Here is a 22,327-nt window from a genome sequence, read left to right on the forward strand (position 1 = left end):
ACAAACTGAAATCTTTTAGGGGGGGGGGGAAGTGAGCATTAAAAAATAAATTAATGTGGCTGCACAAGTGTGCACACCCTCTTATAACTGGGGAAGTAGCTGTGTTCAGAATTACGCAATCACATTCACAATCATGTTAAATAGGAGTCAGTACACACCGGCCATCATTTAAAGTACCTCTGATTAACCCCAAATAAAGTTCAGCTGTTCTAGTAGGTCTTTCCTGACATTTTCTTAGTCGCATCCTATAGTAAAAGCCATGGTCCGCAGACAGCTTCCAAAGCATCAGAGGGATCTCATTGTTAAAAGATATCAGTTAGAAGAAGGGTACAAAAGAATTTCCAAGGCATTAGATATACCATGGAACATAGTAAAGACAGTCATCATCAAGTGGAGAAAATATGGCACAACAGTGACATTACCAAGAACTGGACGTCCCTCCAAAATTGATGAAAAGACGAGAAGAAAACTGGTCTGGGAGGCTGCCAAGAGGCCTACAGCAACATTAAAGGAGCTGCAGGAATATCTGGCAAGTACTAGCTGTGTGGTACATGTGACAACAATCTCCCGTGCTCTTCATATATCTGGGCTATGGGGTAGATTTGCAAGACGGAAGCCTTTTCTTACGAAGAAAAACATCCAATAAATTTTGCAAAAACACATCTGAAGTCTCCCAAAAGCATGTGGAAAAATGTATTATGGTCTGATGAAACCAAGGTTGAACTTTTTGGCCATAATTCTAAAAGATATGTTTGGCGCAAAAACAACACTGCACATCAAAGGAACACCATACCCACAGTGAAGCATGGTGGTGGCAGCATCATGCTTTGGGGCTGTTTTTCTTTAGCTGGAGCTGGGGCCTTAGTCAAGGTAGAGGGAATTATGAACAGTTCCAAATACCACTCAATATTGGCACAAAACCTTCAGGCTTCTGCTAGAAAGCTGAAAATGAAGAGGAACTTCATCTTTCAGCAAGACAACGGCCCAAAGCATACATCCAAATCAACAAAGGAATGGCTTCACCAAAAGAAGATTCAAGTTTTGGAATGGCCCAGCCAGAGCCCAGACCTGAATCTGATAATCTGTGGGGTGATCTGAAGAGGGCTGTGCACAGGAGATGCCCTCGCAATCTGACAGATTTGGAGTGTTTTTGCAAGGAAGAGTGGGAAATATTGCCAAGTCAAGATGTACCATGCTGATAGACTCATACCCAAAAAGACTGAGTGCTGGAATCAAATCAAAAGGTGCTTCAACAAAGTATTAGTTTAAGGGTGTGCACACTTATGCAACCATATTATTTTAGTTGTTTTTTTTTATACTTCCCTCCACCTAAAAGATTTCAGTTTGTTGTTCAACTGAGTTGTACAGTTTATAGGTCACATTAAAGGTGGAAAAAGTTCTGAAATTATTTATCTTTGTCTCATTTTTTACATCACAGAAACCTGACATTTTAACATAGGTGTGTAGACTTTTTATATCCACTGTACTTCATAGGGGGATACAGCAGCAGTATGCAGGGGAGCAGAGGGGCCCCCAAGGATGGAGCTTCCTGGAAGAGGGTTATTCCAATCCTGTGTGTTTCTTTTTCTGGTTTCATTACAATATGTAAGGGTGTAACCTGGTGTTTTTAAATTAGAAACTGTAAAAGGCCTCCACTCAGTTGTGGCTATAAATGCGGTCTTTAGGCCCTCTTCAGTTGGGCACCACTAATCTAAGCCCAAGTCCATGTGGCCTTCCCATAGATCCAGGAGATTTATTCACCAAGCTGTAAAAAAGTAATGAAAACAATAACATAAAATGTATCTTTACTTTTAATTTGTCATGCTTAAATGAAGAATAAATTGAGCTCACTAGTATTCAGTGGAATGTCACCATTAAATAAAAACTTTTCCGTGGAATGCACTTCCTGTACATTTTGCTCACCAGCACTAATTTGCATTACAAACGCACAGCAGGAAAGGCTACATTATCGAATCAATAGGATTTATAGGATACATGGGAATTTATATGCAAATGTGTGTGCATGTGACCTCACCTCTATTGTGAGCCTGTTAATACACTCTGCATAGCCGTTATTCTTTATTTTATGTAATAAATTATTCATTTGAAATTAGATATGTTTTAATGCAGGCTGATGTCATGTTGAGGTAATCCTTAACGATATTCTATCTTGAATTTTACACACAATAAAACTGTACACATAATTGCACTTTTTGTTTCTTCTTATATTATTGAGAAAATCTTCAAGGGAAAAGGTAGTGCGTATGCTTCCTGCTATGTTAGACTTCTGACGCAAAAAGAAAAACAATGTAAAAATATATTGGCAGGCAGACACAATATTCATGGCCTACCTATAATTCATTTTTTGTGAAGCCACATCTAAAGGTATCCACAGAAGTGAAATGGCCATCCTCCAGCCTAGCCTTTTTTTCTGAGTGCCTTCAGATCCGTCCAGAGGGAGAGTTATTTAGACAGGTTGGACAACCTGGCCAAGTTTCTAATCTTTTCCTCTGGCATTAGCCTTATTTATTACAGGTACTTATATAGTGCTGTCAATTTATGCAGCACTTTATATACACTCACCAGCCACTTTATTAGGTACACCTGTTCGATTTATTGGTAACACAAATTGCTAATCAGACAATCACATGGCAGCAACTAATGCATTTAGGCATCTAGACGTAGTGAAAAATATTTGCTGAGCATCAGAATGGGGAAGAAAGGGGAGTTAAGTGACTTTGAACTTGGCAAGGCTGTTAGTGCCAGACAGGCTGGTCTGGGTATTTCAAAAACTGCTGATCTGCTGGGATTTTCACACACAACCATCTCTAGGGTTTACAAAGAATGGTGCGAAAAAGAGAAAATATCCAGTGAGCGGCAGATGTGTGGACAAAAACGCCTTGTTGATGTCAGAGGTCAGAGGAGAATACGCAGACTGGTTCAAGATGATAGAAAGGCAACAGTAACTCATGTCAATATGGACCAAAATCTCTTAAGTATATTTCCAACATCTTGTTGAATCTATGCCATGAAGAATTAAGGCAGTTCTGAAGGCAAAAGGGGTCCAACCCGATACTAGCAAGGTGTACCTAATAAAGTAGCCAGTGAGTGTATTTTATACATTCATATCAGTCTCTGCCCTCAAGGAGCTTACAATCTAAAGCAGGCCATACGCGGAGCTAATTTCTTTCCTGCAACCACAGGTGAGTATTGACAGGGGAATCCCTCCCGCCGGGCTGGTGGGGGGGAGCTGTCCCCGCTGGGAAAAGTTAGTGATTATCACTAGCAGCTATAAAAGCTGCTAAGGATAATGGTATGTAATGTATGTATGTAAAATCTGGCAGGGCTGTTGTACCCAAGTTGATGGATCAATCAACTTGGGTACATTCAGCCTGCCCATGGATGGTTTGAATCTCACCAGTTCCTGCTGAACCAGCCAAGATTTAAACCGTCTATGGCCAGCCTAAGGTCCCTAACATACATACACATACTAGGGCCAATTAACCTACCAGCATGTCTTTGGAGTGTGGGAGGAAACCCACACAGGCACAGAGAGAACATGCAAACTGCAGGCAGGTAGTGTCCTGGCTGGGATTTGAACCAACGACCCTATTGTAGCCAGGCAGATGTACTAACAACTTAGCCACTGTGCTGCCCCTTCAACTTCAGGTGCTCACCAACAAGGCTGGACTGGATGATCGCATTTTCACGTCTGTGGATACCTCTTTAGAGAATGAAGAAACCCAATGACGCATTGTAATGTAAAGGGAAAGGTATGCCGGGTGCTTGAATGCAGACAGAGTTCCAGTATTTAGCACCCAACTGCTTCTCTGAAGGAGGAGGAGCCATAACACGCCGTGAAGTCATGCCGTCAGAGCAACGCGGAGCTCTGGCGGCCATCTTAGCATTCCAGACGGTTAGTTGTGCACTAATAACTGTCTGCAACGTTTTATGCCTAACCTCAATAAAACCTTATTTTATTACCAAATACTACACTATGGGAGTATCTTTGTTACCCCCTGGGGGAGCACTCTAATTTACAGACCTACTCCTGGATACACCGGAGGGACCCGGACCAGATCTCTTACCATCCAACATCAGGGGGACCCCTAAGTGGAGAGGATCATCAGCCTCATATACAGCTGAGGGAGGACCACCCAGTACCGGATGACATCTGGATCATTTATACACAAAGGCGCATAATTTATGCGGGTCTGGTGAGTGCGCATTGCTTTACCACTTACGTGCACGGATACCAAGATCAAGTCACCTGATCACCTGAGCACCCATTCTCTTCCATCTATTTGCAGGAGGACTTTTTTATATTGATCATACATTGATTGAATATATGTCATTATCTACAAACGCTTAGCGCTGCACTTTATTTATATGTTTATTACGGTCTTTTAGGGGTTATTGGTACCTCATTTGTGCATAGCAGCTTTACAATATTTAGTACTAAGGCGCTTCTTCCCAGTCTCTTTTATGCTTCTCTGAATTGTTTGTACTGGCTGGGGCTAGAGCTTTATGGGTAGCAAAAGAAGGCCCTGACCTAGAACAAACATATGCTATGCAACCTACACAACAACATGGAGGGTCCACACGTATTGGAGGTGCCTTGACGTGCCAGTGTGGTTTCCACAATCATTTTTTCATTTGTGTTTTTTTTTTTTTGCTGGCTAGCTTGAAAGTGTGCTGGGAGCCCCTTTACTATTTTTATATTGCCCTACCCTTGTGCACCTTTCCCTTTTTGGATAGCTGCCATATTTTTTATTTCTACCAGAACAAAGCTGGTGCTTCCCAGAGAAAAGAGCAGATGAAGACATTGTCAGGGTACCGCTCTCCTCCTTGCCATGGCTTCCCACTTCTAAACGTCCATCTGCCCTTAGCCCGACGCTGACGCTCTCACTCTGTCTCTGGGATTCTATCAAATTTTCCGCTGGCCTTATTTCTGCTCACCTGCCGCTGTTACGACTATTGCATAACCCGTTATTCCCTCCAGGTCGGGACAATCCCAGGCAGTTTGCCTGGTGGCAAATGCATGGTTTTTACGATGTACATTCACTTCTATCTCCCACTCGAATACTTTCCTTTGAAACTCTGCGCTCTTCTTATAATATTCCTTTGCGGGAACACTTTGGATATCTTCAACTTCGTCACTTTGTCAATACACTAATACGCACGCATTCGGGACCGTATCGTCTGTCTCCCTTTGAAAGCCAGTGCAGACATAGACCCTATGCTCCGGGTTTGATTTCCCTGATTTACTCCTCCATCATTTTGTATAGAACCCCTCCGGGTCGCTCCTATCATCAGCGCTGGCAGTCTGAATTAGGGGGGACTTTGAACCAACAGGATTGGCGGACCATGACCCAAGCATTATCTAAATGCTCTAGGAATGTCATTATTCTTGAGAATGCCTACAAAATTCTGTATCGATGGTATTATACACCTGCTCGTTTAGCTAGTTTCATCCCTACATATTCCCCGGTTTGCTTTCGTGGATGCCAACAATTGGGTACCATGGCTCATATCTGGTGGACTTGCCCTAAAGTAAGCAGATTATGGGTGTATGCCCTCCTTCGCACTATGCTTCACACAGACATTAAGTGTAACCCGTACGAAGCGCTTCTATTTAAACCAATGGAGGGCCTTCTCCGTTCTGAATGGCAGCTGGCATCATACTTATTTATGGCTACTTATTTATGGCTACTAAGTTGACAATTGCGAGGGCTTGGAAGACTCCTCTTCTCAGCTTTGAGGCTGTCAAAAATCGGATGAACTTCATAATGGTTAATGAAAAATTGACGGCCATATTATTGGATACCCATACAAAATATCCCTGGCTGGATATAGCCCAACCATCGAGATTCGACCAGTCCCTTCTGTCGATATGAGGTTGGATTCTGCTGCAATCTCCCCGGAGCCCTACTCCCCCCCCCCTTTTTTTTTCTTTTTGTTTTTTTTATCTCTTCTTCTCTCTCCTCTTGGTCTGTGTCTTTATTATACTCTTGTCCAATATTTTTTGATGTAGCAATTTTCACTCTCAGAATCTACACTATCACTGACCATCAAAGACTGTGAATCGTACCCCTTCTACCGGGTATTTCTGTTATAAGTTATAGCTGATGTTTTGAGTTTTTTTTTTCCAATGTACACGTTACATTATTTCTCAATCATACAGTACAATTTTCTATGTATTGGTCAAGGATTCTATGTTCCGAATGTTTGTTTCTCATTGCTCAATCTACAATAAAATTCTTTGTAAAAGAAGACATTGTCAGGGGAAGCACTGCATTGTCTATGAAAGGTTATAAAAACCAGTAAGTGTTAGAGCTTGTTCACACTTCTCCCAAACACCCCTATAGCGTTTGACAAGTGTTAGGCATTTGGGGAGTGTTTTTAATGCTCCTGAAATGCTCCCCAAATGCCCTATGCACATTTTTTAGGCATTTTCCAAGCGGTAAAACCACACCACAAATGCCTAGAATGAAGTTAATGGTATTAACGCCTTGCAAACGCCCTGCAAATGCCTGCCAAGCTTTTGAGGAGCATCACCATAGACTTGAATGGGAGGCGGTGAAAGGCTTCAACGCCTCCTGACCAGGGGTGGACTGACCATTTGAAAACTTAGGCATTGCCTGAGGGCCCGGGGTCAGTAGGGGGCCCCATGAGATGTCCCTGGTACCTTTTTCATAGGCTTTTTTGAGTTTGGGCAAGGACACAGGGGCCTCATGATCCCCTATTGCCCGGGGGCCCCATGAGTTGTCAGTCGGCCCCTGCTCCTAGTACTCCACATGAGGTGTCAATTTTGCCGCGACGCTAATGCTTCAGTGTGAACAGCACTGTTTGCTGTCATGTGTATAATTTTCATAGGCGTTTGAGGAGCGTTAAACACGCCCTTCAAATGCCTGCAAAACGCCTGCTTACAAAGCTAGTGTGAATTTAGCCAAATGCTTACACATGACTTAGTATATATGCATTGAACGTAAAGAAATATATCTGATGCAGACTGGAGAAAAATACATAAAGCAACAACCATAGGCTGACCGTATGATGCTGTCACAACAGATACTGCATCTAAACTTCCATACCACAATGTCTGGTCTTTATTTTATCACCAATATGAATAGGGGTGCTCCATTGTAAAACCCTCACCTTGTAAAACAATCCATTCAGTTTAAAATAGAAATGCAAGGTAAAACATTTGTGCATATGCTATATATATAAAAAAAATGTTAAATACCTTTTTTCCCCTTTTTTATAAGTGATCACATACCTTCTGTTCTCAGCTGCACAAGAGCTGGAAGAGGGAAAAGAACAGTACACTGATCTTCCCAGTGAATGGCTGTGCAGGGGGGGAGTGTCAGGATAAGACTGATCATTGGAGGAGAGCAGACTGAACACGCTGTGTTCTCATGCCTAGTGTGGTGAGGGTATTGTGTATTTACCAAATTATTTATTTATTTATTACAGGTACTTATATAGCACCGTCAATTTACACAGTGCTTTACATATATATTGTACATTCACATCAGTCCCTAACCCTCAAGGGGTGTACAATCTAAGGTCCCTAACTCACATTCATACATACACATACTAGGGACAATTTAGACAGGAGCCAATTAACCTACCAGCATGTCTTTGGAGTGTGGGAGGAAACCAGAGTACCCAGAAGAAACCCACGCAGGCACAGGGAGAATATGCAAACTCCAGTCAGGTATTATCATGGTTGTGTAAGAATATTACAGGCTTTGCAGGTACTACTAAAAGCAGTACTCACAAAGCCAGTTATAAAGCATTTCCCACAAAGCCAGACATAAAGTAGTACTCTGTTATAACTGGCTTTGTGAGAAATGCTTTATCTCTGGCTTTGTAGCACTCACAAAACCAGTTATAAAGCATTTCTTACAAAACCATTTATAAAGCATTTTTCACAAAGCCAGTTATAAAGCATGTCTCGTAAAGCCAGTCATAAGAGAGTAATGTTTTATATCTGGGTTTGTAAGAAATGAATTATGTTTAGTTTTGTGAGCAATACTTTAAACCTGGCTTTGTGAGGAATGCTTTAAAACTGGCCTTGTGATCAAAGATTAATGACTGGTTTTGTGAGTACCCTTTTATATCTTGCTTTGTGAGTAATGCCTAATGACTGGCTTTGTGAATATTGCAAAGCAGATTATAAAGCATAAATCCAATTTTAAAGGGGTACTCACAAAGCCAGTAATTAATTTTTGATCACAAAGCCAGTTATAAAGCATTCCTCACAAAGCCAGTTGTAAAGGAGTATTGCTTTATATCTGGCTTTGTGAGCAATGCTTCATACCTGGCTTTGTGAGCACCCCTTTATAACTGGATTTGTGAGTAATGCTTCATAACTGAGTTTGTGTGCAATGCTTAATAACTGGCTTTGTGAGTACCCCTTTCTAATTGAAATGGTGAGTAATGCTTTATAACTGGCATTGCAGTGCTCACAAAGCCAAGTATAAAGAATTTCTCACAAAGCCAGTTATAAAGTAATACTAGGAGTGGACTGTCCATTTTAGCACTTGGGCACTGCCCAAGGGCCCGGGGTCAGTGGGGGGCCCCATGAAATGCCCCTGGTACTTTTTTTATAGGCTTTTTTGGATGTGCTTTGAATGTGGACAAGGACACAGGGGCCCCATGATCCACTATTGCCCGGGGGCCCCATGAGTTGTCAGTCCGCCCCTGAGTAGTACTGCTTTATACCTTGCTCTGTGAACAATGCTTTGTACCTGGCTATGTGAGCAATGCTTTATATCTGGCGCTGTGCGCAACACTTTGTACCTGGCTTTGTGAGCAGTGCTTTATATCTGGCTTTGCAATACTCACAAAGCCAGGTATTAGGCAATACTCCTTTATACCCCTGAGGTAGATGTAGATACACTATATTGCCAAAACTATTGGGACACCCCTCCAAATCATTGGATTCAGGTGTTCCAATCCCCTCCATGGCCACACGTGTATAAAATCAAGCACCTAGGCATGCAGACTGCTTCTACAAACATTTGTGAAAGAATGGGTCGCTCTCAGGAGCTCATTGAATTCAAGCGTGGTATCGTGATAGGTTGTCACCTGTGCAATAAGTCCATCCATGACATTTCCTTGCTACTAAATATTCCAAGGTCAACTGTTAGTGGTATTATAACAAAGTGGAAGCAACTGGGAACAACAGCAACTCAGCCAAGAAGTGGTAGGCCACGTAAAATGACAGAGTGGGGTCAGCGCATGCTGAAGTGCACAGTGTGCAGAAGTCGCCAACTGTCTGCAGAGTCAATAGCTAAAGATCTTCAAACCTTGTGTGGCCTTAAAATTAGCACTATAACAGTGCATAGAGAGCTTCATGGAATGGGTCTCCATGGCCGAGCAGCTGCATTTAAGCCTTACATCACCAAGTGCAATGCAAAACGTCGGATGCCGTGGACTCTGAAACAGTGGAGATTTGCTCTCTGGAATGATGAATTATGCTTCTCTGTCTGGCAATCTGATGGATGTGTCTGGGTTTGGTGGTTGTCAGAATAACGATACTAACCTGACTGCATTATGCCAAGTGTAACGTTTGGTGGAGGGTGGATTATGGTGTGGGGTTGTTTTTCAGGGGTTGGGATTGGCTCCTAATTTCCAGCAAGAGGGACTCTTAAGGCGTCAGCATACCAAGACATTTTGGACAATTTCATGCTCTCAACTTTGTGGGAACAGTTTGGGGATGGCCCCTTCCGGTTCCAACATGACTGCGCACCAGTGCACAAAGCAAGGTCCATAAAGACATGGATGAGCGAGTTTGGGGTGGAGGAACTTGACTGGCCTGGATGGAGTCCTGACCTCAACCCAATAGAATACCTTTGGGATGAATTATAGCGGAGACTGCAAGCCAGACCTTCTAGTCCGACATCAGTGCCTGACCTCACAAATGCGCTTCTGGAAGAATGGTCAAACATTCCCATAGACACACTCCTAAACCTTGTGGACAGCCTTCCCAGAAGAGTTGAAGCTGTTATAGCTGCAAAGGGCGGGGCCAACTCAATATTGAACCCTACGGACTAAGACTGGGATGTCATTAAAGTACATGTGCGTGTAAAGGCAGCCGTCCCAATACTTTTGGCAATATAGTGTATGTTTACATTATTAGCTGGCATTATGTACAAGATGTTGGAATAGACAAACTTATAACATATGCAATTCGGTTTACTCATGAACTGCGAGGATTTCCAGTGAACAAGGTCAATTGATGTGAAAAAAAACCTGGCGGTGCTAAACACCCGTGGCAGCACTTCCAGATCGATTGTAATGAGGCACTAATTAATTAATTATCTAAATTAACAGAGCAATGAGCACGGATGCATAACCTTTAAGCTCGTAAATCCAAGTGCCAGCCACAGACCAGGATTGTGAGTGAGGAAACTTGAATCTCTTTACAGAAGTGATTCCGATTCCTTTGACTTTTGTGCTGTGACACAAGCTAGCTGTCGACTTGCAATTCTCACACTCGGGGAATAAGGGGACACTGTATTCAGCTAAACTCAAGACAATGCTATATTCAGGAAGCTTCCTACACACGCAACCAGCAGCTGCAAACAGACCAGATTTCACATTGAATAATTTTCAGTACAGGTGTTTTTTTCACACAGACTCGCAGCCGGCAAATTTATGCCAGACCTGGCTCCAAATTGAGAGCAAATTGGCAAACAGAAAAATCAACTCCATTGTGTAGTTAACAAATTTGCTAAATGACATATTAAGCGTTTTGTTGTCATGGAAAGATTAAGTAAATTAATGTGTAATGTGTCAAGGTTTGCTCTGTGGAAAAAAAGCTGTAGCTCTGGAAATGTATGGTAAGCAGTACAAAATGGAAAGGGCATATAAAAAGGACAAATATATATAAAAAAAGGAAAATAAAAAAAAAATAATTTTCAACTTCTCCTAAAGAACAAAAAAAAACTATTAAAAGGAAAACTTGAATGGTTTTAATAAATGTGATTTTTTTTTTAAAGGTTTTAAACAGATGCTGTTAACTGTTTTTACAATAAATATATACATTCTTTCTTTTACAAATAAATATTCAGTATATGATAAAGGATTAGTGGAGCACTGTTGGTTAGCTAAAGAGGGTGTACAGCACTGTAATTCTCCTTCAGCCATGGTGTGTTTGAATCTTCAGTTAGTTTAGTGAATGAGGTTATCAGGACAGCATCAGAAGACGATAGAATAAAGGTCATCTCTTGTCGGTTACATGTGCATGCAAGTTTGTACAAACACACTAATTGAAATCAGTACAACTTCACCTCATTCATTAAACCTTTTGTTCTAAAAAGTGAATTTATATTTAACTTAAAGAATGAGGTGAAGGTGTGCTGTGGAGGAGCCAGGAACGCCGTGACGTCACGCCGCCGGAGCATCGTGGAGCTCCGGCGGCCATCTTTAACATTGGACGGTCAGTCCACACATTTCTCCTATACACTGCTGTGTATCACCAATTGTTTTTACCTAAAAATAAACCATTTGATTTACCTACTACACTATGGATATGTCTCTGTCTTGACTCCCTTGGGGAGTATCAATTTACAGCTACTCATCTCTCTGCTGGGAAAGGAACGTATGTAAGCATTAAGGAGCAGTCCACAGGCTACCTTCCAAGGGATTACACAGGAATATCCAGGAGTTCTGGAGGGAGGCTATCATATTGCAGATCCTATCCTGACCAGCTGATGACTCCAAGGGAAATTTATACTTATAAACGCCCATTTAACTGTGCGTTCTGGTGAGTGTGCATTTCTTCAGCACTATTTCGCACAGTACCTGATCATCAGGAGGATATGAAAAAGAGGAGAGCACTTGAAGTCACCTTGATATTATCATATGAACTGTTTTATTCATTTATTCATTTATACGTATACTTATCTGTATCCATACATTCATTTAATTATAGTGTTCCTCTTCTGTAGCGCTGCATCTTCTGATTTATATATTGTTTTTGGGGTTTATGGTTACCTGGTGCTCAGCTGCTACTTTACATTTATAGGTGCGCTCGTATACATTTTCTTTATTTTCTGAAAACATGACTGTTCATTTTACTGCAGTTTTTCAAACTGATTTTAGAGTGGCAAGGTCAACCTTTATTATAACTACCTTGTGCAATCTCAGTGTTGTCATAAGAGAAGCTGCAGTGTCTGCATCCCTTTAGAAGTGGATGAGCCTTAGAAGGCATCCCAGCAAAAATGGAACTACTATTGCAAGGGCTGCTTGGAATGTGACTATGTCAGTGCAGGCATCTTCAAAAAGCAGTAATTTAATTACACAGACAGGAAATAAGATTTCTGGGGTCATTTTGTTATACGACAGTGTACAGAATGCCTCTAGCTTGGCTTATTAGAAGAAAGCAACATTTGCATTTTTCACTATCTATGAAAATTACAGCATTGAAACAGAAAGGTCATTTTAATAACATCAAATGGCAATACAGACTTGCAGCAATTATATATATATATATATATATATATATATATATTTACAAAACAAAATAATTATAGACAGCCATAAAGACTAGTACATTTGTTAATAAAATAACAAAGGTTGCTGAGGGTAATACCTTAAGGGGAATATTGTTTCCTTTGTTTTTTATAAGACAGGTAAATAAGAAATATTAATTATAAAAGTATGTAGTTTCTGTTGTTAAAAAAAATATATAGTTCAAGATAAATGAGTCAGGAAGATGCTTTCCTATGAGAAAGCTCACGCCAAGGTTTCAATCAGATAGACTGCTGCAGTGCTGGCTCTTTAGCTAACCCTACAGTGCTCTACCTATCCTTTTTATGTGTTATATATTTATTAGTAAACAAGGATAATGTGTGTGTATATACTGTGTAACAAACAAGATACACCTGTGCTCAAATCCCAATAGCTAATACATGCATTTATTCATCAGGTGCCAAAGGCACCTGTAACCACATATCAACACCAGAAATTCTGAAGGGCCCTCTGCACACTGCTATATACCCTTCCCAGCAGACTTTACAATAAAGAATAGGGACATTTGGTTCACAGATATCGCAATACATGTCTAAGCTGGCCAACTGCGTCAAAGTAATCCCTCTATGGCCAGACCTACTCTGTCTACACAAATGCTACTGTGGACACAATGCCAGATATACTGTGTAAAACGCAGAAATAAAACAACAGTTTAAACACTTGCCCTCCTGAGGAGTGATGGGCACAAAAGCCCCAGCTATTTGGGACCCTCCTGCTACTGTCAATCACAGCCAGTGAGCCAATGAGGAGAGGGTGTGGGGCCTAGCTGTGGTTCTGTGTGTGAATGGACATGCAAGCTGCTTGCTGTGGGGGCACTCGGCAGGAGGGAGGGGACAGGAGCGCCAGTGGAGGACCCGCGAAGAGGAGGATCCGGGCTGCTCTGTGCAAAACCACTGCACAGCACACAGCAGGTAAGCATGACATGTTTGGTTTTCTTTGTTTGTTTTGTTCTTTTTTTTAATTGCTTTTAACCACTTGCCCTCCAGAGGATTTCCTCCCTTTCCTGACCAGGCCATTTTTTTCTTTACTTTAACTGACAGTTGAGCGGTCATGCAATGCTGCACCCAAATGAAATTTACATCCTTTTTTTCCCACGAATTGAGCTTTCTTTCAGTGGTATTTGATTGCCTTTGTGTTCTTTATTATTTGCGCTATAGGAAAAAAAAAGACAGACAATTTTGAGAAAAAAAACAACGTTTTTGACTTTTTGCTATTAAACATGTCCAGTAAAAAAATTTTAAAAATACATTTTCGTCATAAATTTAGGCCAAAATGTATTCTGCTACATGTCTTTGCTAAAAAAAATCTCAATACGTGTAAATTAATTGGTTTACATGAAAGTTATAGCATTTACAAATAGAGGTATAGATACTGGAATTTTGTTATTTTTATTAGTAATGGCGGCGATCAGTGACTTATAGTGGGACTGTGGGACTGCAGCGGGCATTCTGACACTGGGTGGAACTGACTTGGTGTCACTGACATCCCAATACAGTGATCAGTGCTAAAAAAAAAGCACTGACACTGTATTAATGGCACTGGGAAAGAATGGGTTAACATGAAGGGCGATCAAAGGGTTAACTGTGTGCTGTTTTACTTGTGTCTGTGTACTTCAATGTAAGCGCACTGCAGTGTGCACAAGCTGAAAGGGAGGAGAACTGTTTTGTTTACAAACAGTTCTCCTCCCCATCGGAGATGCTTGGCAATCACCGGGCACCGATGAGTAATCACCGGCCGGGACCCGGTTTATTGACAGCCGCAGCCTTCTACCCGGAAATGCAAAATCACATATATATACGTGATTTGTGCATCTGTGCCGCCCTGTAGCAGTATTTCTATAGGGCAGTCGGGAAGCGGTTAAAAACTAGACAGCAGTATCTTTCATAATCATACCCTTCCTACATTAAAATGGAACTTCACTCTCTCAGTCAACATTGACTATTTTAATACTTATGCTGTTAGCATTAGAAAAAAGATAGGGAAAATATATTATATTTACTTGTTTTACATTTTTTTTTTCTTCAGTTACTTCCTAGGTTTCCATGCCTAGGCAATTGAGGTCATACATCCCAGGAGTCTTTAGGAGGGGAGGACGAGGTTTTCTCAGCTAAGCACACCCTCCTGCCTGCATGGCTGAGCTAAGGGCAGATGGATTCCAGCAAGTAAATGCTACAAGAATCATCTGCCCTCAAGATGACAACAGCCGGAAATGCAAGGGGGTGTTTCTCAAAGTGATTTCTCAGCAAAATAAAGTATGGAGACATGGATGGCTGTAGGAGTTTGCTTTGAATATTAAAAAATGAACCAAATAGCGTTTTTGGTTTGTGGTGCTCAGATGCAATGTAGTTCTGCTTTAACTGCATTAACCTTCTTAGCAGAGAGGATCAAATGTATGCAGGGAAGCCGCACGGGCCCCCTGAAGGATGGGGCTGGGTCACAATTGCAACCCCTGTACTTACACCCTTGGTGGAGAGGATCCTGTGTCTAGTTAACGACAGAGACAATTCACAGGCACAGCTGTAAGAAGACACTGCTATTATAGAACTATGTACAGCAAATGTTAAGCCCACTCTCTACCCAATAGGATTACACAGAAGAGGATCCTGACTGCTAGAAATGCTGGGAGGAATAGAGGATTGTGGAAAGTGTAGTTCTTTACAGACTGCGATGGCTTGGTCGACTGAGCAAAGAAACTACAGATCCCATATTCATTGGAGCTCTGAAAAGAGGAATGAAAGCAGTTGTTTATTTTCCTGGGCAGAGGAGAAGGTGTGTGGAGGATATTCAGAGTGACAGGGTGTGCAGCAGGCTGCCAGGAGATGGCTCACCACTACACTTGGAAGATGCGCAATGGCAGACAATCTGGAACACCAGAGAGCACCATGGATGCTGATGGAGCCCGCTGCCTGAATGAAGGACGTCATGGACACTGACCAGTTGTGTTGTCAACAGGAAACAAAAAAAGATCACATGCTACCACAGGAGTCAGTGGGAGGCTGCTGGCCAACCTGCTCTATATATCGTATTGACAACAAGGAACAGTGTTGCCTACAAGTATCACAGTGCCTTTATCAGTGCTTAGTGGAACATTATCCTGAGTGTGAGTTGGGCCCCAATGAGCTGGCCAGCAAAAGAGACAATAAAATGCTGACTGCTATGGTAGTATAACTCTCTCTAGTTAGGATTGCTACAGTAATTGGTTTAGGAGGGTTTCTCTCTCTGCCAATTGTTTGTTTTTTCCCACGGTATATTTTTTGCCACTGTTTATTCATTTGCAGTAAATTGCTGCAATAAATATTCCCCATCCCCAGCCAGGTGCAGTAAATTGCTGCAATAAATATTCCCCAGAGTGCATGGTGCTATTTGCAGAGTCATGAGCACAGAAACAGGGTAAGTGATACATAGAGCAGAGAAGGTACAGCAAACAGCTGTGTGCCAATCTTCTCTCTTTTTTCTGAACCTGAAAGTACTCTGCTCTGAGCACCTCCAGGCTCTCAGCTGTCAGATTCTGGCTGCTGGCTTCTCAAATGTAAACAAATTGAGTAAAGTCAGTACAAGATTTGTTTGGAAGCAAGCAGAGGTTCTAACCTGCCCGATGCCTTCATAAAGTTGCCCAGTCACTGCACGATGCTATCAGAAAAGGGTCTTGAAAGCTTCATTGTAGTATAAAAGTAAAGTAAATCTAAATACATAGATGTAATAAAAAATAAAGGTGGATAAAATATGTAACCAAAAAAAATGTAAGGAACCCCCTCTTACATAAACACGAGTATTAAAATTAGTTTTAGTGTATTTTTTTACTAAAAATATAAGTTTGAGAAACAGTTGTACAAATATTGCACGGTATAGCAATTTGCAACAACCATCTTTTTATTCTACATCTTTCTATTCTTATCTCAGCTTTTAGCAAAGATATACTGTTTTGAAGCTTTTTTCAGGCCTAAATTGCACAATTTTGCATTTTTTTTAGGGGGGGGGGACGTAACGTTAGGAGGGTTATGCCAAAATATATTTGTTAAGATAATATACCAGTACAATATACCAGTATCCATTCTTTCCAGGGCTTTTTAAAAATATATATGGCTTTGAATCCTTAAAATGGAATTCCAGGCTATAACTCTATATCTATTCTAACTACCCTGTGAAAGTAAGATGCTCATACTCACCTGTTCTGAGGGAGCTCCAGTCTGGTCATGTGATTGGCTCCCAGTAGCAGCTTCAGGGGAGAGGAGGGATAGCCAACAACAGATGCCCCAACAGATGCCCCATATTAAACCTATGGGTGACCTCACCACCCACGCATTCCATCCATTTTGGTAATCTTTCCTCTCTCCTGAAGCTGGCCACTGGGGTAGTTAGTATAGGATTTAGAAGGGGGTGGGAGCAGGTGTAAGCATGGCACTTCTGGGTATAGGGGGCATGTGACCCATCTTCCAGCAAAGCGATAATGCTGTGGCTCGGTGATTGGCCGCTGAGATACCCAACACTGTCACATGGAGATGCGGACAGAGTTTTTAGCTGCTTGTCATCTCCAAGTTGCTCTGTTGACTCACAGTCACCAAATGGAGCAACAGGGAAGCATAAGAAAACTAAGTATGTGCAGCTAGGGAGACCAACAGTAAAGGGAACTTCTGTCTTCTTGCAATAAACAAGTTCACATGTTAATACATGTTATTCATTTTTAATGGCATCCAAACGTATATAGAAAATATACATGCCACCCCCCCCCCCTTCTTTATTACTTTATAAAAAAAAGTGTGTTGACACATGTGAAAATGTGCCGTCTGTGTGTATGGCCCGTAATGTATGTTATACACTATGATAATATTGGACAACTGATTGTCCTTTTTTTTTGCATGCTAGTCTCATATCAAAAGCAAATAGGTTACTAGAGTTACAGAAATGCTCGTAAGACAGAATAAAACTTCCTGTGACGATGTAATGTATTGTATTGAATTTGTATTTTAATTGTAATGTATTCTTTTGTTTCTGAGCATGCACGGTCTTGGTTACTCAATTTTTTAAGGACGAATACAGTTCTAATTAAACGAAAATTGTTTGTTCTGTTATCCTATGAGAAAAATTTTAGTGCTTGTCCCTTTGAATAATTTTGCATAAACTGTTCTGATCGACGCTCGAAAGCTGTGTACTAGCAATCAGAATATTGGACAATCACTCCAAAAATATTTTGTTTGTCCAATTTTCTCATTGTGTGTACTAGACTCGGAAATGAAAGAGTACATTACAATACATTCATTACATGATCGCAGGAAGTTGTATTCTGTCTTGCGAGAATTTTTGTAAGCTATTTGTTTTTGATATGAGGCTAGCATGCAAAAAAAAAGGGACGATCATTCGTTCAATATTCTCATTCTGTATACCTGGCATAAGTGTCTGCAACTGCAGGACCGTATTATCATTTGTATTTTAGTTATTATCTTTCCCATCCGTTACGGTCACATCAGGTCCAGCGATGACTGCACAATTGTATACAGCCTCTTTTGCAATAAAGTAGAAATAATTAATCCAAAAGGATAGAATGCAGCCAAATCAATTAAAACAATAATCTGTGACTTAAAATGCAATATTTTCAAGTATGAGTTCAAAGTAATTGGCTTGTATTAAATATTCTTTCTTATATTCTGATATTGTTTCATAGTCTGGCAATTTGCATATGCCAGTTCACAAGAGAACCCATTATGCCATCACTAGTGGTGTAGTAAAATGAATAAAGAACTTGTGTAATTACTTTTCAGCTCTCACCCCCCCAGCATAGTGACAGGGGCCATTTATCTATTTAAGTTACTTGGATGCCTGCTGGGCCTGGCTAATCCTTCTCTCTACTGGCTAGGATGAGGACAGGAAAGAGGAAAAAGAAAACATTCAGTATTGTTTGCTGAGTTTCTACCTCGACTAAAGGTGCACAGTCAGTGGTATCCCGTGCAAGCAGAGCATGCTGGGAGCTGCAGTTCTAAAGGCTTAAGATCTGTATGTGCGAAACAAGGGATCCATTGGTCTACTTTCCGTTAAATTTCAGAAATAACAATTTTCTTTATCTATTGTGTCTTGGTAAACCAGACCTGACTGAGATGACATGGGTCCTATTTGACTGTAGGACTAAAGAGGTATTCCGCTATACCCATTTAAAGTGGCCTTTGGCTGAGACCCTCAATTTTCTGGAACACTGCCAGTTTTTCATAGTAAAGGTATTTCTGAACTCCATGTTTTTATTAGAGGTAAGGCTTTTCTAAGAGCTTATTACATAGATATTAGAATTTAGGTTTACTTTAAAGTGAAATTCCAGAGAAACCGCTAAATACACAGTTGAAAAACATTAATGTATGCTGTTTTTCTAACCAAGAGATCTGGAATTCTTTGCAGCCAATATTGTGATTTATTTTCCACCCTACACACCTAGACAGATGACACAAGTAATTCTCAATTAAGCCTTTCATTTTCTGGCTACAGCAGATTAGCTTTCTATGCCACATCTTCACCTCCAGCATCCAGAAAGGAAGTCGCAAACACACACTATGGCCAAAAATTTGTGGACACCAGACCATCACACCATATGACCAAAAGATGATTTATTGAGTTCAGGTGTTTCCAGTGAAAGGTATTGTTAATGCTACAACATACAAAGACTTTTTTGTATAATTATATACCAACAACCTTGTGATAACAGCTTGAGGAAGGTTTCTCTATCAGCGTGACTTTGCTCTTCATGCAAAGCCAGCTCCATAAAGACACAGCAGGGTTGATTTACTAAAACCTGTAGAGTGCAAAATCTGGTGCAGCCTTGCAAAGAAACTAATCAGCTTCCATGTCTTTTTGTCAAAGCTTAACTGAACAAGCTGAAGTACCTTGCACATCTGCACCAGTTTTGCACTCTCCAGTTTTAGTAAATCAACCTCGGTTTGACTTGTGTGGAGGAATGTGAGTGGCCTGCAGAGAACTTCAACATCAACAACCCTACTGAACACCTTTGTGATGAACTGGAATACAGCAAGCCAGGTATTCTTTTGGCCCTATATCAATACCTAACCTCACATACTATATGTCTTTTTGGCAAAAAAAAGGGGAGAGGGCTGCCCCATACCCATATTATTGTCCATGATTATGCAATGTGTTGTCTAACACGTTTCTTTGTTCTCCAGTAGGTAGGTAAGTTCAGGCGTGGTCAGTATGCGGGAAAAGGGTCAGTCCAGGCAGAAGGCAGAAATGTGGTTTAAAAAACAGGGAAAGGGTTGGCATGCAGGACATCAGATGCAGGCAAATGGCAGCTAGTCAGGCACAGGAGAAACATCTTCATCATACCTTCACTAATATCATTGTGAAGTATGGTAGCAACGGAAGCAGTCTTTTATGCAGAGGCCAGGTTGTGAGGGACATTGAGGACAACAGTCTCGCATGTAACACTTTATTCCATATTCATTGTGTACACAACATTTTTGGGGGTATTCAGTCTGTTTGGGTAGAAGGCAGAAGATCAGTGAAGTGTCTCTCAAGCAGCCTACTTACTGCATCAGATCAAAGGCTTTCAGGCGCAGGACCTTCCTGGTAAATTAGGGCTATGACAGAATTGTTCTTGATATTTTAGGAAGGAGCCAGATCTTCCTGCAAACTTATAGATGACAGACTGAAATCAGAAAATGTACACTTTCCCTGTACCAGTAAACAGTTCTTATGGTAGCCAGGTAGGGCATCATCATCTGATAATTGAAATCTATACCTCCCATATACAGATTATATCCATGTAGGCAAATAAGTTTTTGGGTCAGAGCAGACCTTGCCTGAGTTTGTACTAAGTTTGAGGTAAATTAAAATTTTAAAAAATTATTTGAGTGTAAAATGTCCTATTTCTAACTAATTTCGTGGAGGGGTTCTAAATGGGGGGATGATAGGTGCTACTGAAGTAGAGGGTAACCACAAAGGATTTGAAAGTGCCTCTGGGACACCAGTATTGTGGCTAACACCCCATTACCTGTGCTTGCCACTTCACCAGGATGTACTGCACTGCTGATACTTGCCTGCTACAATTCAGGACAATGTTGTTGGCTTACACTGGCTCTAGTGGGGCTGTACTGGTGTGGTGGTGATCAGAACACTGTTCTGGTGCCATTGCATTGCTAGGGATCAGGAACATTGTTGCTGGCTTACACTGCTGTGGTGGCACTGCATGGCTAGGGATCAGGAACATTGTTGCTGGCTTACACAGCTCTGGTGGCACTGCATGGCTAGGGATCAGGAACATTGTTGCTGGCTTACACTGCTCTGGTGGCACTGCATGGCTAGGGATCAGGAACATTGTTGCTGGCTTACACTGCTCTGGTGGCACTGCATGGCTAGGGATCAGGAACATTGTTGCTGGCTTACACTGCTCTGGTGGCACTGCATGGCTAGGGATCAGGAACATTGTTGCTGGCTTACACTGCTCTGGTGGCACTGCATGGCTAGGGATCAGGAGCACTGTTGCTGGCTTACACTGCTCTGGTGACACTGCATGGTTAGGGATCAGGAGCACTGTTGCTGGCTGCACTGATTTGCTGACACTGTGAACGGTGTGGCTGGCAATCAGAAACACTAGTATGATGACACTGTTCTGGTGTGGCTACCAATCAGAAACACTAGTCTGATGACACTGTTCTGGTGTGGTTAACAATCAGGGACACTGTGGCTGGCTTACACAGGTGAGTGGCGACATTGTGACTGGTGTGGCTAGTGATCAGGCACACTGTGGCTAAAATATAATGCTGACAATCACAGTAGAGAACACTCTATTTCCTCTCACGGCCATTCAGTGTGAGAGAAAACAGAGTGGTAGCTGCAAAAAGCAGCCTTTGTTTTACATTTGACGTCATTTCATTGGTCCTAGCCTTGTCATCTGCCATGTCCAATGGACACAGCAATCCCAGAACATAATCATGCATGTGCTAGATAGGCATGCACAAGGCAAGGGAAGGCAATGGTTTTCTTTTCTTTTTTTTGCTATCTGTGCCTTTCCGTCCTGAACACAGCCGCTCCCCCCATTTCTTCTATGGGCACTGAAAGGGCAGGAAGTGAAAGAAAATGTTCCCAAAGGAGTTGCAGATAGCAATAAAAAAACAACAGAATTAGTAACTCTTCCCCACTCTCTCCAAAGCTAAGAAAAACATGACTGCTGAGGAACATAGGCTTGAATCCCAACTGATAATACCTTACAGTGTTCCTAAACCCACAACAGTAAAATCAGTCTGTATATGCAGTTAAGCATGTTTGTTATACTCACTGTGGAACCTAAGGGGTTAATCCTCTGCATTGTGTAAAAAGGCTGTTTGTTCCTGATTTCTCTGTTCTTCCCCTTTTTCAACTTATCTCCAGACTGAACCGTAGGCATTTTGCACATGCTCAGTTTGATGTGTATTGCTAGAGAGGTTTTTTTTTTCCTGAGAGAGTGCATGTGATCAGCACAGGGCCAATCAGCGCTATCCACACAGAGGTCAGGGATTCTGCCTCCTAGAGCAGAAAGAAAACTCCTCCTACAAGCTTTAGCTAGTGGTGGGCTGGACACTGATAGAAGTCACAAGACTGTTCTAACTGCTGATGAGAAAATGTATTTAGCAGTTTGTATTTACTGCAATAATTGGACTTGTGTGTTGTGTGTACTGTGGGAGACCAGATATAGTGGATGCAGGGTCCGAGGAGACCAGATATAATGAATGCAGGGTACGGGGAGACCAGATATAGTGGATGCAGGGTCCGGGGAGACCAGATATAGTGAATGCAGGGTCCAGGGAGACCA

The 22,327-nt window shown here is 41.6% G+C and overlaps 1 long non-coding RNA gene across 2 annotated transcripts in view; it reads right to left on the bottom strand.

The window, feature by feature from the left end:
* LOC149469726 (uncharacterized) overlaps positions 1 to 21,923 on the bottom strand; it is a 37,658-nt gene extending 15,735 nt beyond the window's left edge. For both annotated transcript variants that reach the window (XR_016311518.1, XR_016311516.1), the window contains exon 1: positions 21,815 to 21,923. This is a non-coding gene — a long non-coding RNA (uncharacterized LOC149469726). The remainder of the gene's footprint in view (positions 1 to 21,814) is intronic.
* Between the last annotated feature and the right edge of the window lie 404 nt (positions 21,924 to 22,327).

Source organism: Staurois parvus, unplaced genomic scaffold (genome assembly GCF_062004578.1).
Source record: "Staurois parvus isolate SC_StPar_1 unplaced genomic scaffold, SC_StPar_1.0 ptg000061l, whole genome shotgun sequence".
Classification (NCBI taxonomy): Eukaryota; Metazoa; Chordata; class Amphibia; order Anura; family Ranidae; genus Staurois; species Staurois parvus.